The sequence below is a fragment of the Rhinatrema bivittatum genome, chromosome 10 (genome assembly GCF_901001135.1).
Source record: "Rhinatrema bivittatum chromosome 10, aRhiBiv1.1, whole genome shotgun sequence".
Taxonomy (NCBI): domain Eukaryota; kingdom Metazoa; phylum Chordata; class Amphibia; order Gymnophiona; family Rhinatrematidae; genus Rhinatrema; species Rhinatrema bivittatum.
In genome coordinates, this window is record NC_042624.1 from 63,634,687 (window position 1) to 63,648,858 (window position 14,172).

At 42.7% G+C, this 14,172-nt stretch overlaps 1 long non-coding RNA gene across 1 annotated transcript; it reads left to right on the forward strand.

The window, feature by feature from the left end:
• Nucleotides 1–300: 300 nt before the first annotated feature.
• On the forward strand, nt 301–13,712 carry LOC115099887. The gene is made up of 3 exons (XR_003858910.1): nt 301–373; nt 12,878–12,942; nt 13,611–13,712. It is a non-coding gene; the product is annotated as an uncharacterized LOC115099887 (long non-coding RNA).
• Nucleotides 13,713–14,172: the final 460 nt, after the last annotated feature.

Consider the following 14,172-nt stretch of genomic DNA (forward strand, 5'->3'; position numbering starts at 1 on the left):
CGGGAGCTACAAGTTTGAGACTGATGATAAACTTTACCTTTATCATCAATGACACCAGCACGAGACTGTGACTGGGCTGAACCAAGCCTGGCAGGGAGATGCCAGTGTTCAGGGAAAGAGAAAACTGCCGACAGAAAGTACAGATAGCATATTTCAGCGTAATGTAATGTGATCGCATCCTCCCTCGTCTCCTCTCGGACCCAGATAGTCTCGCCCGCCCTGTTGTGACGTCACACGATGATGACACAATGGCTGCTTATAAAGGGCTGAGTAACCTGGAAACGGCAGCATTTCAGAGGAGGACAGCGAGCAGGTAGCATCATTGCTCTGACCAGGGTCTGAGGCTATTGGGATTGAACTACAAGTAACAGAGGTAGCAGGACAGAACAAAACTGTAGCCCTTAGGCCTTCCTAAGTGCTCTTCCCCTTTCCCCATCTTTTTTCCTTCTCTTTTTCAACCCTCCTTCCACTAGCCTCCATTCTCTCCTTATCATTTACCCTCCCCCTTCCTTTCCTTCCCTGCCTCCCCTCATCTCTTTCCCTTTCTCTACCTTTCATTCCCCCCCCCCCCCCACACACACACATCCATTTCCTTTACCTTCTTTCCTTTTCTTCCTCTCATCCTCATCCTTTTCCGTCCTTTTTCCCTTCCCTACTGAGGGCAAGTAGGGGGTACAGAGAGAGAGGATGGCTGGCACTGCATAAGAGGGCAAAGAGATTGGCGTAAGGCTGGTTTGCTGAACAGGGAGTGAAAAAGAGGATGCTGGGAGGAACAGGATAGATGTTAGTCAGGGGGATAGAGGCGTCTGTAGTAGAGATGTGCATGCACAAAATTTGATGAATGAGGTTGATTTGTTTCATTTGAGGGGCCAACCTGGAGGGCCGAGTCCCCACACCTGGCCCTTGGACTAGGCCAGAGCACCAATGCTGTGGCCCAACCTGAAGACCATAATGTCAGGGCCTCAACTTAGACCTGGGTCCATGTGGCCTAGGCCAGGGCCTGACAATTGGGCCTTAGCCTAGGCTAGGGCCCAGGCCTGACACTACGCCTGGCTAGGAAGCAGGGTCCCAACACTGAGGCCTCGGCCAAGGGTCAGACCCAGGCCTTGGAGCAGCTCCAGTGCCGTCCAGTGTCCTCTTCTTCTTCAACTAACGCCATGCACTGTGGTCACGCCGGAGTTAATTAACTGCAGCACATTCACCCTAGTAGGTGGTGGCACCATTTTAATTTATGGCCTCCAGGCCAGGCACAAGCATCAGGTCCTGGCCCCAGGACCTGGCCTCCAGGCCAGGCTGCGGCATCAGGCCAGGGCCTGGACTCCAGCCAAGGCCGAGGCCCAGGCGTCAGGACGCAGTCTCTGGGCTGGCACTGACGTTGGACCTGGGAGTGGATAGAGGCCCTGGCGTTGGGACCCAGCTTCTGGGCTGGGCCCTTGTGCCAGATCTGGGTCTGGGTCAAGGCCCTGGCATTGCGACCCAGCCTTTGGGTCGCGGCATCTGGCCTGGGCCTGGGCACTGGCCGAGGCCAAGGTCGCAGCAACCTGCCTTGGTCTACACAAGCCTGAGGCCTCACTTGCGGATCCCAACCGGGCCGGGTAAATGGGGGCCGGGGGGGGGGGGGGGGGGGGGGGGGGAATCCTAACCCCAGCCTATTTCTCGGTGGGAGGCCTTGGAAGTCCTGTTTTCAGTTTTTGGGCCATTTGGGGGGTGGGGTGGGGGGGGTTATGGTTGATTTGGTTTTATCACACAGATGAAACAAACATTTCATGAACCGAAATTCGTGGGGAAAAAAACCTTCCCGAAAATTAACCGAAAAAAGAAAACTAATTTTTTTTTCTCTGTAGGTCCCTAGTCTTTAGCATAAAATATAAAATTCTTGGAAGATTCTAAAATTTAAGTTACAAACTAGAGGAGATCAGACATCCTTAAAACAATCAGTTAAACTAATTCAAAAGCTGTGTAGACAACCAGACTTTAAGGCATTTCCTGAATCTGCTGGTAAGTCAGAGGAGCTTGGGCATGGCATTCAAAAGAAGCCTGATATCGAAAAGCAGTTTGCCTTGTGTTTTCCACCTTCACTTCGGGGGGGATGGAAGCCTTAATAGTTCAAGTTGGGAATACCTTACTGCTCTATGAGAGACAAGCAGATGTGCCTGAAAACCTGGTGAGCAAAGGGAAGGGGATTGACAGAGAGTGGTGGGGATAAAATGGGGGAATTGAGAGAGAGAGACTGTTGGGGACAGGTGGATTGAGAGAGAGAGAAACTGATGGGAAAAGGGAGGCAGGGTAGAGATCGGTGGGAGGAGGGTAGAGAGAATGAGAAAGGGAGAGTGGTGGGAGAATTGAAAAAAAAACTGGGGGCAATTTGGAGGAAATGAGAGAATTACAGAAAGAGATATCAGTTGGGACAGAATGAAGGAACTGAAAGAGAGAAAAACATTGCTGAGAGGATTGAAAGACACTAGTAGAGACAGCATCTGGGGATTGAAAGAAACATACTGGTTGGGGTAATGGAGAGGGGAGCTGGGGGTGGGGCACTTTCTTCTCAGAGAGGACTCCTCCCCCCTCTTGAAAATGTGAGGCTTTTTAGTCCTGCACATTGTGCTTCCTTGGCTCTTGGTGCGTGAAAAGTTGACCACTCCTGAATTATAGATTTCAGGACGAGAGGGCTGGGGGCAGGTGGGTGAGAAGCAAAGGCTACAGTGTTTGTAACACCCCTCATCCAAATGACAGGACATAGAAACTACAAAGAATAAGAACATAAGAAATTGCCACACAGGGCGACTTGAACAGACGCATTCTGCACTGCTCCTGCTCGGTTTCCTAAAAAAGAATCAACCTGGGACTTCCTCGTTGAATTATTACAAGAAAGATGCCACATAAGCGTAAAGGGAAGATAAGAGTTTACCCGGCTGAGCCTGCTCTTCCCTCGGAGCAGAGATTAATATCTGAATACGCCATTCCAACACAGACTTCGTGGGCTTCTAGCCCCATTGGCGCTGCGGGAGGAGGCAACCTCCTTCGGCTTCCCTACCGTTGCAGAGGTGAAGGATGCTGTTCTCATCAGACAACCTCAGTCGACCGAGAACGCCGGCGTTGGCCCGGAAGAACTGTCCGCATCGGGGGTCACACGGTCTGAGGAACCCGTGGAGAGGGGGGGGGGGGGGCGGCTGGTGGAGTCGGCCTCACAGCGGGAGAGGAAAGAGATGTGGCGAGAAGACCCGACATGAACAACTTGCTGACAGAGGATATTACCCAACCGGAGGGTGTTACACTGGACTCATTATGGGACCTGGTGGCAGGCATGTCCAAGCTATTTAGAGAACAGACCTGTCGAGTGGAATCGCTGGGAATCAAGTTGGACTCAGTTGCAAAAGAAAATCAACTAGCAAGAGCGGACTACTGAGTTCATTAAGATGGATGTAAAAAAGTTGCAAGATACTTCTGCAGTTCTTGTCCGGGATACTTTAATCTCCTCCAGCAGGTTAGAATCGGTCGAGAATTTCCTAAGGCATTTGAACATAAGATTATTGAATTTTCCAAAGATTATGGGCGGATTACCTATTATAACTTTCAAGTATTATCTTCAAGAGGCCTTAAACATTTCTCCATATCAGATACCTCCTGTAAAAAAGATCAGTTTTCTAGTACAAAGAACTGGCAATACTCAAAGTGCAATAGATAATAGGCTAGGCCTGATTTCCTTAATTTAACCCAGTACTTGGAAAATTGAAACCCTGAAATTATAGAAAGAGCCGTATTATTTGTTTCTCTTTATTCTGAACAGGACTTTAGCCTTATAATGAAAGCGTACTTTAAAATTTTGAATGTAAATTATCAAGGACAGTCTGTTCGTATATTTCCTGACCTGGCAAGAATAATGCAATTAAGACGCAAAGTCTTCCTTTCTATGAGATCTGAAGTTAACGCAATTGAGGCCATCTTCCAACTGCGTTACCCATGCAGATGTGTCATAAAGATTTCTAGTAATACATTTATTTTTTTCAACCCAGAGCACTTGAGGGAATTCCTAAATAGCAGAAGGCAAGACACTGTCAATGATTAATAGTTGGGGAAAATAAAAATATACTGATTGTAATAGTCGCCAATCTATTCACTTGATTTGTAAATTAATTTGATGTCTCCTTTAAGATTAGAAATTACTCCCCTATGTTTCTTTATGGGTTTGAGATATGAAGTTGGGAAGCGGTAGGGGTCATGATTGTAATGTATCTATCTGCTTTGCAATTACTTTAATGGAAGCTTTGATTGTTAAATTTCTTGTCATATTCTCTTACAATTTCATACAAAGTGTATCTTTGTTTAATTATTGTAAAATGATAAATAGAAAATAAAAAAAAAGAGAAATTGCCATAGTGGGTCAGATCAAGGGTCCATCAAGCCCAACATCCTGTTTCCAACAGTGGTCAATCCAGGCCACAAGAACCTGGCAAGTACCAAACACTAAGTAGATCCCAAGCTATTGCTGCCAGTAAGCAGTGGCTATTCTCTAAAAGGTAGATTTTAAGACTCGTAAACGCACGTATGTTATAAAATCGGCTATCCGCGCATACATGCACACAGCATTTTACATCAACGTGCGCATGTGCGCACAAATCCCATCTCGATCACATAAGGGGGAGGGATTTTAGTAGGTATGTGCGGCAAAGCAACAGGCCCAATTCCCTCTTCCCTCCCCATTCACCCCATAGAAAAATGAGTTTCGTAATCCTCCTATCTAACCTGCCCTGACCCCTAAAACCCTGATGACTACCCTAGAATCTTTTGTTTTAATACTTACCCACAGTCCAGAGTAGCAGCAGGTTATGCGGTCATCAGGTCCCGGTGGGTGCTTGTGTGCTGATAGTGCTGTCCCACTCCGCCCGTGCCCCGCCCCCACTCTGCCCCTTTTTCATCTTACTGATTTTATTCGCATATCGGGAGGTAAGGGCTTGGCTGCGGGGCTCTTAAGGTCCGCACAGTGCGTGCACGTCCCAATCACATACATATCTCCTGGATTTCCCTCGCACAAGGATTTTAAAATTAGCCGTCATGCCAACTTGATTAATAGCAATTAAAGGACTTCTCCAAGAACTTAGCCAACCCTTTTTTAAACCCAGATACACTAACTGCACTAACCACACCCTTTGGCAAAAAATTCTAGAGCTTAATTTTCCATTGAGTGAAAAAGAATTTATCCGATTAGTTTTAAATGTGCTACTTGCTAACTTCATAGAGTGCCCCTAGTCCTTCTATTATCTGAAAGAGTAAATAACTGATTCACATTTGCCCATTCTAGACCTCTCATGATTTTAAAGACCTCTATCATATCCCCTCAGCCGTCTCTTCTCTAAGCTGAACAGCCCTAACCTCTTTAGTCTTTCCTCATAGGGGAGCTGTTCCATCCCCTTTATCATTTTGGTCACCTTTCTCTATATCTTCTCCATCGCAACTATATCTTTTTTTAGATGTGGCGACCAGAATTGTACACAGTATTCCAGGTGCGGTCTCACCATGGAACGATACAGAGGCTTTATGACATTTTCAGTTTTATTCACCATTTCCTTCCTAATAATTCTTAACATTCTGTTAGCTTTTTTGACTGCCACAGCACAATTTGAGCCAACGATTTCAATGTATTATCCACTATGATGCCTAGATCTTTTTTCTAGGTCGTAACTCCTAATATGGAATGTAAAATCATCTAACTACAGCATAGGTTATTTTTCCCTATGTGCATTGCCTTGCACTTGTCCACATTAAATTTCATCTGCCATTTGGATGCCCAATTTTCCAGTCTCACAAGGTCCTCCTGCAATTTATCACAATCAGCTTGTGATTTAACTACTCTGAATAATTTTGTATCATCTGAAAATTGATTAATTCACTCATCGTGTTCCTTTCCAGATCATTTATAAATATATTGAAAAGTACTGGACCAAATACAGATCCCTGAGGCACTCCTCTACCCTTTTCCACTGAGAAAATTGACCATTTAATCCTACTTTCTGTTTCTTGTCTTTTAACCAGTTTGTAATCCACAAAAGGACACAGTCTCCTATCCCATGACTTTTTAGTTTTCTTAGAAGCCTCTCATGAGGGACTTTGTCAAACACTTTCTGAAAATCCAAATACACTACATCTACCAGTTCACCTTTATCCACATGTTTATTAACCCCTTCAAAAAAATGAAGCAGATTTGTGAGGCAAGACTTCCCTTGGGTAAATCCATTGCTGGCTGTGTTCCATTAAGCCATGTCTTTCTATATGCTCTGTGATTTTGATCTTTAGAGTAGTTTCCACTATTTTTCCTGGCACTGCAGTCAGGCTCACTGGTCTATAGTTTCCTGGATTGCCCCTGGGTTGCCCCTTTTAAATATTGGGGTTACATTGGCCACCCTCCAGTCTTTAGGTATAATGGATGATTTTAATGATAGGTTACAAATTTTAACTAATAGATCTGAAATTTCATTTTTAATTCCTTCAGAACTTTGGGGTGCATAACATCAAGTCCAGGTTCTTTGCTACTCTTTAGTTTGTCAGTCTGGCCTACTACATCTTCCAGAGTCACAGTGATTTGGTTCAGTTCATCTGACTCATCAACCATGAAACCCATCTCCAGAACTGTTATCTCCCCAACATCCTCATTAATAAACACAGAAGCAAAGAATTAATTTAGTCTTTCTACAATGGCCTTATCTTCCCTAAGAGCTCCTTTAACCCCTCAGTCATCTAACGATCAAACTGACTTCCTCATAGGTTTCTTGCTTCAGATATATTTTAAAAAGTTTTATTACAAGTTTTTGCCTCTACAGTCAACTTAATTTCAAATTCTTTCTTAACCTGCCTTGTCAGTGTTTTACACTTAACTTGACAATGCTTATGCTTTTTCCTGTTTTCTTTAGATGGATCCTTCTTCCAATTTTTGAAGGATGCTAAAATAGCCTCTTTCACTTCACCTTTTAACCATGCCGGTAATCGTTTTTCCTTCCTTCCACTTTTCTTAATGCATGGAATACATCTGGACTTCGCTTCTAAGATTGTATTTTTAAATAATGTCTACACTTGTTGTATACTTTTAACCTTTGCAGCTGCACCATTCAGTTTTTTTCTAACTATTTTCCTCATTTTATCAAAGTTTCCCTTTTGAAAATTTAGTGTTAGAGCTGTAGATTTACATATTGTCCCCCTTCTAGTCTTTAGTTCAAATCTGATCATGTTATAATCACTATTGCCAATGTCAGCTATTAGACAATCCAGTTTGATTATAAAAAATACATATAAAATCATTACTTTCCAATCACATAATCAGATAGTTAATTTGAAAATAAGACAATTTTACCTTTACCTTTTTTACCATCTCACATTGTTCTCTCTCCTCTATTTTCATCTTCTGGCTTTTCTTGTCATTGCAATAGTTAGTCGACTTGAACGCTATAGTCCCAGTTCCCAAAAATCAAGAAGGTACTGGGCGCTATTCCATTTACTTTGTGATGCCCAAGAAGGAGGGCCTGACTCTTGAAGAGAGGCTATTCCTTAGAGGTGGTAAGCACTTTGTTATGAGCTCGAAAGTTCTCTGTCTTTGGCATACATTTGAGTCTGGAGATTTTTATTGGTGCTCAGGACTGTTGTTCACCCTCAAAGGCATCGATACCCCTGGTCTTGAATTTCCTTCAGGAGGGTTTGGTGAAAGGTTTGGCCCTTGACACACTGAAGGTGCAAGTGGCGGTATTGGCGTGTTATAGAGGGTGTAGTCAAGGTGTTCTTTTTCTTCGCATTTGGATGTTGCTCAGTTTTTGAGAGGGATCAAAAATATTCGACCTCCCTTAAGCATTCTGGTGCCTCTCTGGGATCTTAATTTGATGTTGTCATTGGCGGATCCCACCTTTGGCCCTCTGTGGCAGATTTCCCTATGATTTCTTACCATGAACATAGTGTTTCTGGTCACAATATGTTTCACGAGGCAAGTTTCGTAATTGCAGGCTCTTTCCTGTTGAGAGCTGTTTTTAGTAATTATCCTGGACAGGGTACAGATTACAATGGTTCCTTTCTTAGGTGACTGATGATTTTCATAAAACCTTCTTTATGCGGGTGTAAAGAAGGGGAAAGTGGCTTCTTGAGTCACAGTGGCCCGCCGGATCAAGGATGTGGTTACAGCGGTCTATGTGGATGCGGGAAAGCCTTTACCAAAGCAAATTAGAGCTTATTCTACTAGAGCCCAAGCAGTTTCATGGGCTGAATTGTACTTGGTATCTCCAAAGGAGATATGTAAAGTGGTGATGTGGTCTTCTTTGCCTACCTACGCCAGACACTATCGTCTGGACACTGGAGCAAGAGCGGACACAGCCTTTTCAATGGCGGTCCTACCACCCATCTAGGGAGTAGCTTGGGTACATCCCACTTGTGTGGACTGGCCTGCCTGTATGAAGAGGAAGATGAAATTGCTTCTTACCTGATAATCTCCTTTCTCTAGGACAGATAGGCCAGTCCCCCTTCCCCCAAGACTGCCTTGCTGTAAGCTACATAACTGAATTCTTTGTAGGACGTTTGGGAATGTGCGAGTTTTGCTTCTGAGTCTAATGCATCCTATTCCTCTGGAAGTACAAAAAAAATTAAATAATATTAATTATTATTACTAGTTGAGCTTCTTAGTTGTCCACAGTTGGCTTTTGTAGAAATACTGGCAGACTGATGTCAATACAGGGCTGAATGAAGTGGCATCAGCGAGTCAGTAATATCTTTCTCCATCTGCTGGTAGGAGTGAATAACCCACTTGTGTGGACTAGCCTGCCTGTCCTAGAGAAAAGGAAATTATTAGACAAGGCATAATTTCACCATAGGCACCTGTAATTTACAATTGCCATTGATTTGCCTAACTTTAGATACTAGAAATCTGCACTGAGTGCCTAACTTCACTCCCCAGACCTAAACCCTCCCCTGGCCTGGGTCTTGTAAATTTAAGCTCCTGACTTTAGGTGCTCAGAGTATAAATTCAGTTTTCCTGATTTAGGAAGCTAACACTGAAAATTGAGCATTGAGATCTTTTGAATATGGGGCTCATGTACAGCAAAACCTGTTTAGCTGTGCCCCTGCACTAGTCTAACCTTCCACCCTTTCAGCGTACTATAGTGATCCTCCCACATATATGGCCGAGGTGTGTTAATGAAAATGGGATTTCAGATGTTATTAGAGGAGTCATCCTATCAATAAAACCAAGAAGGGAATTTTCCTTCCAAATGAGTCTCCCTTAAATGGAAAAATTGATCCAGAACCCACCCAGCACGTCCCTCAGGAGTAGAGAGGAAAGGCAGAACCCAAATTATATTTAATTTTTGGTTTTGAAAACAGATGAAAACCCCTAGAGCATTCAAAATACTTAAAAACTGATGAATGTACTCTCACCCTAGCTTGTTGCACTCTTTACCTAGCTGCTATCAAGCTAGGGCGAGAGTACATTATACAGATCTCATCTTTGTGTACCTTTCCTCATTCCAAATCACATCAAATCTTCACGGATGTGTACTATGCTGTTCGTACCTCTGACGGTGCATGTAAAACTGCCCCCTAAATCCTAGACCACCACCAGGCCTGGCACAACCAGGTGTGCATTCCATGCATTTGCACAGAGCGGCATACCTGGGGAGGTGGTGGGCCGGCGGCAGCAGGCAAGGCCATGGGCCGGCAGCTGGTTGGCCTTCGCCTGTAGCTCAAGGCCTCGCCTGTTGCCATATGGCCCACCAATCTTTCTGCTTGGGGGGGGGGGGAAGAGGGAACGGAAGCTGTGCCGTGGGCTACAGTGGCATACTAAGGGGGGGGGGGGGGGGTACAGGAAGGTCCCGTGACGACGTGAAGTATCATGCTAGTGGGATTCCTACTCCCCACTAGCAAAAGCGATGTCCTGCAGTGCCACCAGCGTTTCTTCCAAGGTGGTGGAAGAAGAAGAGGCCCTGCAATGCCACTGGCCTTTCCCCGGAGCCAGCGGCAGATGCAGAGGTCCAAAATGTGTGTGAACAAGCGAGAGATTGGCCCTGTGAGAGTGAATGCCTGTGTTTGAGAGGGTGTGTGTGTGTGTGGGGCTGCCTGTGTCAGTGTGTGGGTGCCTAAGTGGCTGTGTGTGTGTGTGAAGGTGCCAGTGTGTGTGTGTGTGTGTGTGTGTATATGAGGATGCCTGTGTTTATGACTGTGAGAGCTTCTGTGTGAGAACATGTGCCTGTGAATGTGTCTGTGTGAGAGTTTGTGTTTGTGTATGTTTTGTGCTTGTGAGAACCTGTGTGTGACATATAGGCTCTCACAGGCACACGCGCGCACACACACAATGTATCTATGAGGGTGAGGGAGAGGCAGCCTCTGTATGCTAGAGAGAAGGAGTGTGCAAGAGAATGAATGTTTTACTGTGTATGTGTGTGAGAGAGAAGATAAAATTTGTGCGGCCCTACCTCCCCTAATCCACGACAATCTCAGGGTGACTGGAAATCAGATCCCAGGTATGGAGAGCAGATTTTTAAATCCTTATTAGTTTTAATTATTGGGTGTAATTCGATGATTCTGCTCTTTCAAAATATTTATTTTTGGGGGGAGGAATAGAACATTTTTTAATTTAACTTTTTATTCATCAGGTGTTTGAAATTTTTTTGGGTGTTTGGGAAATTTTCAATATTCTGTTCATTAATGGGTTTGAAATATTCTTTTTATGAATATCACTTTACTATTATGATTAATGTTTTATATTTCTTGAGATTATTATTTAATGTTTTATGAAGAATGGTAATGTTTCTATTTTGCATTGTTGCTCTGCATATAGAGGCTTGTTGTGGGTTCCAATTCAGTTCTTCTCAGCACATTTCTGTTGATACTTTCTGATCTCTTTATTCTGTATTTGGTCAGGGTCTCTCTGTGTTCTGCATATGTGACCGAGGTGAGGTATTTTGCTAGCATGTATTTTCTATGTAGGGATCTATAGCAACCTGGTTTCCTAATAAGAGTTTTATTGGTGTTCTATGGCCTGGTGTAATATGTGCAGTGTGGCCTTTTCATAGATAAGGTTGTTAGGGTTGTTTTGGTATGGGAGGTTTACTATATTTAATGTTAATTCTGTTTGTTCATGGCTTTCTGAGAGAAGAGCTCACATCCAGTAAGCATTAAAAAAAAAGTCTAATTCCATAGAAGCTCCAAGTGTCTTTTTTGCATAGTTTTCTGATGTGCACCATATGAGTGCATGTAAATATAATATGAATGTTGTAAGTGATATTTTTGCCTCAGAAGACTATACTCTTGAATGTTCTTTTTCATGTAAAATTTGTTATAGAAACATAGAAATGACGGCAGAAGAAGATCAAACGGCCCATCCAGTCTGCCCAGCAAGTTTTGCACTTTTTTTTTCTCATTCTTATCTGTTACTCTTGGCTCTTAGTAACCTTTTGATTCTATTTCCCTTCCACCCCCACCATTAATGTAGAGAGCAGTGTTGGAACTGCCTCTAAGTGAAATATCTAGCTTAATTAGTTAGGGGTAGTAACCGCCGCAATAAGCTTATTTGTTTACCCAGACTAAATAATTCAGACCTTGCTGGTTGTTGTCTGTATATAGATCTACTTTTCTTCATTCCCCCTGCCGTTGAAGCAGAGAGTTATGCTGGATATGCATTGAAAGTGAGGTATCCGACTTTCTCCCATGCCGTTGAAGCAGAGAGCTATGCTAGATATGTATGAAGTATCAGTCTTTCTCCCCTGCCGTAGAAGCAGAGAGTTATGCTGGATATGCATTGAAAGTGAACTATGAGACTTTCTCCCCTGCCGTTGAAGCAGAGAGCTATGCTGGATATGCGTGAGGTATCAGTCTTTCTCCCCTGCCTTTGAAGCAGAGAGCTATGCTGGATATGCATTGAAAGTGAAGTACCAGGCTTATTTGGTTTGGGGTAGTAACTGCCGTAACAAGCCAGCTACTCCCCGCTTTTTTTGTGAATGCAAATCTTTTTCCACGTTTCCTCTTGCCGTTGAAGCTTAGTGCAATGTTGGAGTCGCATTAACCGTGTGTATGTTTATTGAATAAGGGTATAATCTCCAGGCAGTAGCCGTCATTCCCGCGAGCTACCCACTCTTCATTCACGTCCTCTAGACTTTATGGATCCACAGTGTTTATCCCACACCCCTTTGAAGTCCTTCACATAATTTAACTGTGTGCATCTGTAAAGGTGTGGGAGTGTGTAAGGCTGTAAGGTTTGCCTAGGGTACCTAATACACTTCCTTATCCATGGGTGCTGGGCGGGGGGTCTTAGCAGTTTTTAAAAATATAGATTGCAGGACGGAGCCGGCCTTAATTTGATGGGCCCAGGACAGACACTGAATGAATGGGGGGGAGGGGCAGCACAGTAAGTGTTTGCACAGGGCAGCACAAAAGCTAGCACCGGCCCTGACCACCACCAAAATCTCACCTCGAGTTACTAGTTGACTCTCCTACAGAGGTATAAATAGTTGACTAATATGAGAGCCTTATAAAGAGGTTCTCTCTCTCTCTCTGTCTGTCTCTCTCTGTCTGTCTGTCTCTCTGTCTCTCTCTCTCTCTCTCTCTCTCTCTCTCTCTCTCTCTCTCTCTCTCTCTCTCTCGTCTGGGCATTTCGGAAGCTGCAAAGTGAAAATATTGCAGGTGTGATAAATTTTCCACGCATTGCAGTAAAATACCTATGCAGTTGCAGTAACTCAAAAATTACCTTGACCACGCCCCTATTTATTTTTTTTTTTAATCGTAGGTGCTATTCATGCGAAATTTATAGCAAAATGATGAAGATGCTTAAAACCTTATTTAGAATTTTCTAACTTTTAGATGGTTCTACAAGTTTTAATATTCTCAAATTTGGATTATTTTAATTCTTTATTCTTAGGTCACCAAAATATATTCTGCAATCCTTGCAGATGATTCAGAACTCTGCAGCAAGAATCTTAACAGGTACTTCAAAGTTTGAACACATTTCACTAGTTTTAAAATCTTTGAATTAGCTATCAATTGAATGCAGAATTCAATACAAAATGTTATCTTTAATACATAATGCCCTAAGCCATGATGCTCCTGTTTGTCTTAATATTCTTCTAAAGATTCACCGTCTGGTTAGAAATGTAAGATCAGAGGGGCAGTGTTTATTGGATATTCCAAATAACAAAATTTTTAGTGTAGTAGACTCAAAATAAATTATTATCTGTTGCTGGTGCTGAGATGTGGAACAAACTACCTTAATCATTATGTAAGCAGGCATGTCTTAAGTCTTTAAAAAACAGATTGAAACACATTTGTTTGAGATAGCATTTTTTAATAAATGATTGGCAGGAATATTAATCAGGTTTGTGAACAAATCTGGGCCTTTTTATTTTTATCTTGATATAATTTTTTTCTGTATTTTTATTTTATTTTATGATTTTGAAATTTATGTAGTTTTGCTGTTAATAATTATGCATGTTTTTATTGTAAGCTGCTCAGAAATTTAGATGATGCGGCATATAAATTTTAAAAAATAAATAAATTATCAATGTTGTATCTGCAATGAATAATATCTTAAAAAACCAAAACAACATGTTCATCTAAATATTAACTAATACGAGCTCTTTTCTTATTTTTTTTAGCTCAAGGAACTAACAGAACCAGTTCTGAATAGAAACCAAGATAACTATTAGATAAGTCCTCTCCTTTAACAGTGGACTATTAAAGATGAAGATTTAAATCAATAGTTGTTTAAAGAAGCTGATTCTTTGTGTAAACTGTTTTTCAGGTGTTGTTACTAGAACCAGCTGATGAATAATACTTTGAAAAGATTACTAGGAAACGTCTCGCGTAAGTATGTTAGTTACTATCTGTGTCTCTCTTGTTGTCTCCTTTTATTTTTTCTAACACTATCTAATTTTGTTTTTTTACTCTCCTTCTTTCTCTCTCTCTCACTCTCTCTGTTTGTGATGTTCACTGTTGCCTATTCTGTGTAGATATAAATAGCTTTTTGGTCAAGCTAGACTTTCTGGTGTCCGAGATGTCAGTGTACACTTACCTGTGTCTTTATTTGAGTGTGACGAGGTAGTGTTAGGGTGTGCTGGTTCTTCTTCTTCTCACCAAGTCTGGGAGTCACCGATAGGGGCGCTGTTTGTGTTAGCTGCTTGATTAGCTGAGAGGCACTGGTAAATTCTATCTCAGGAA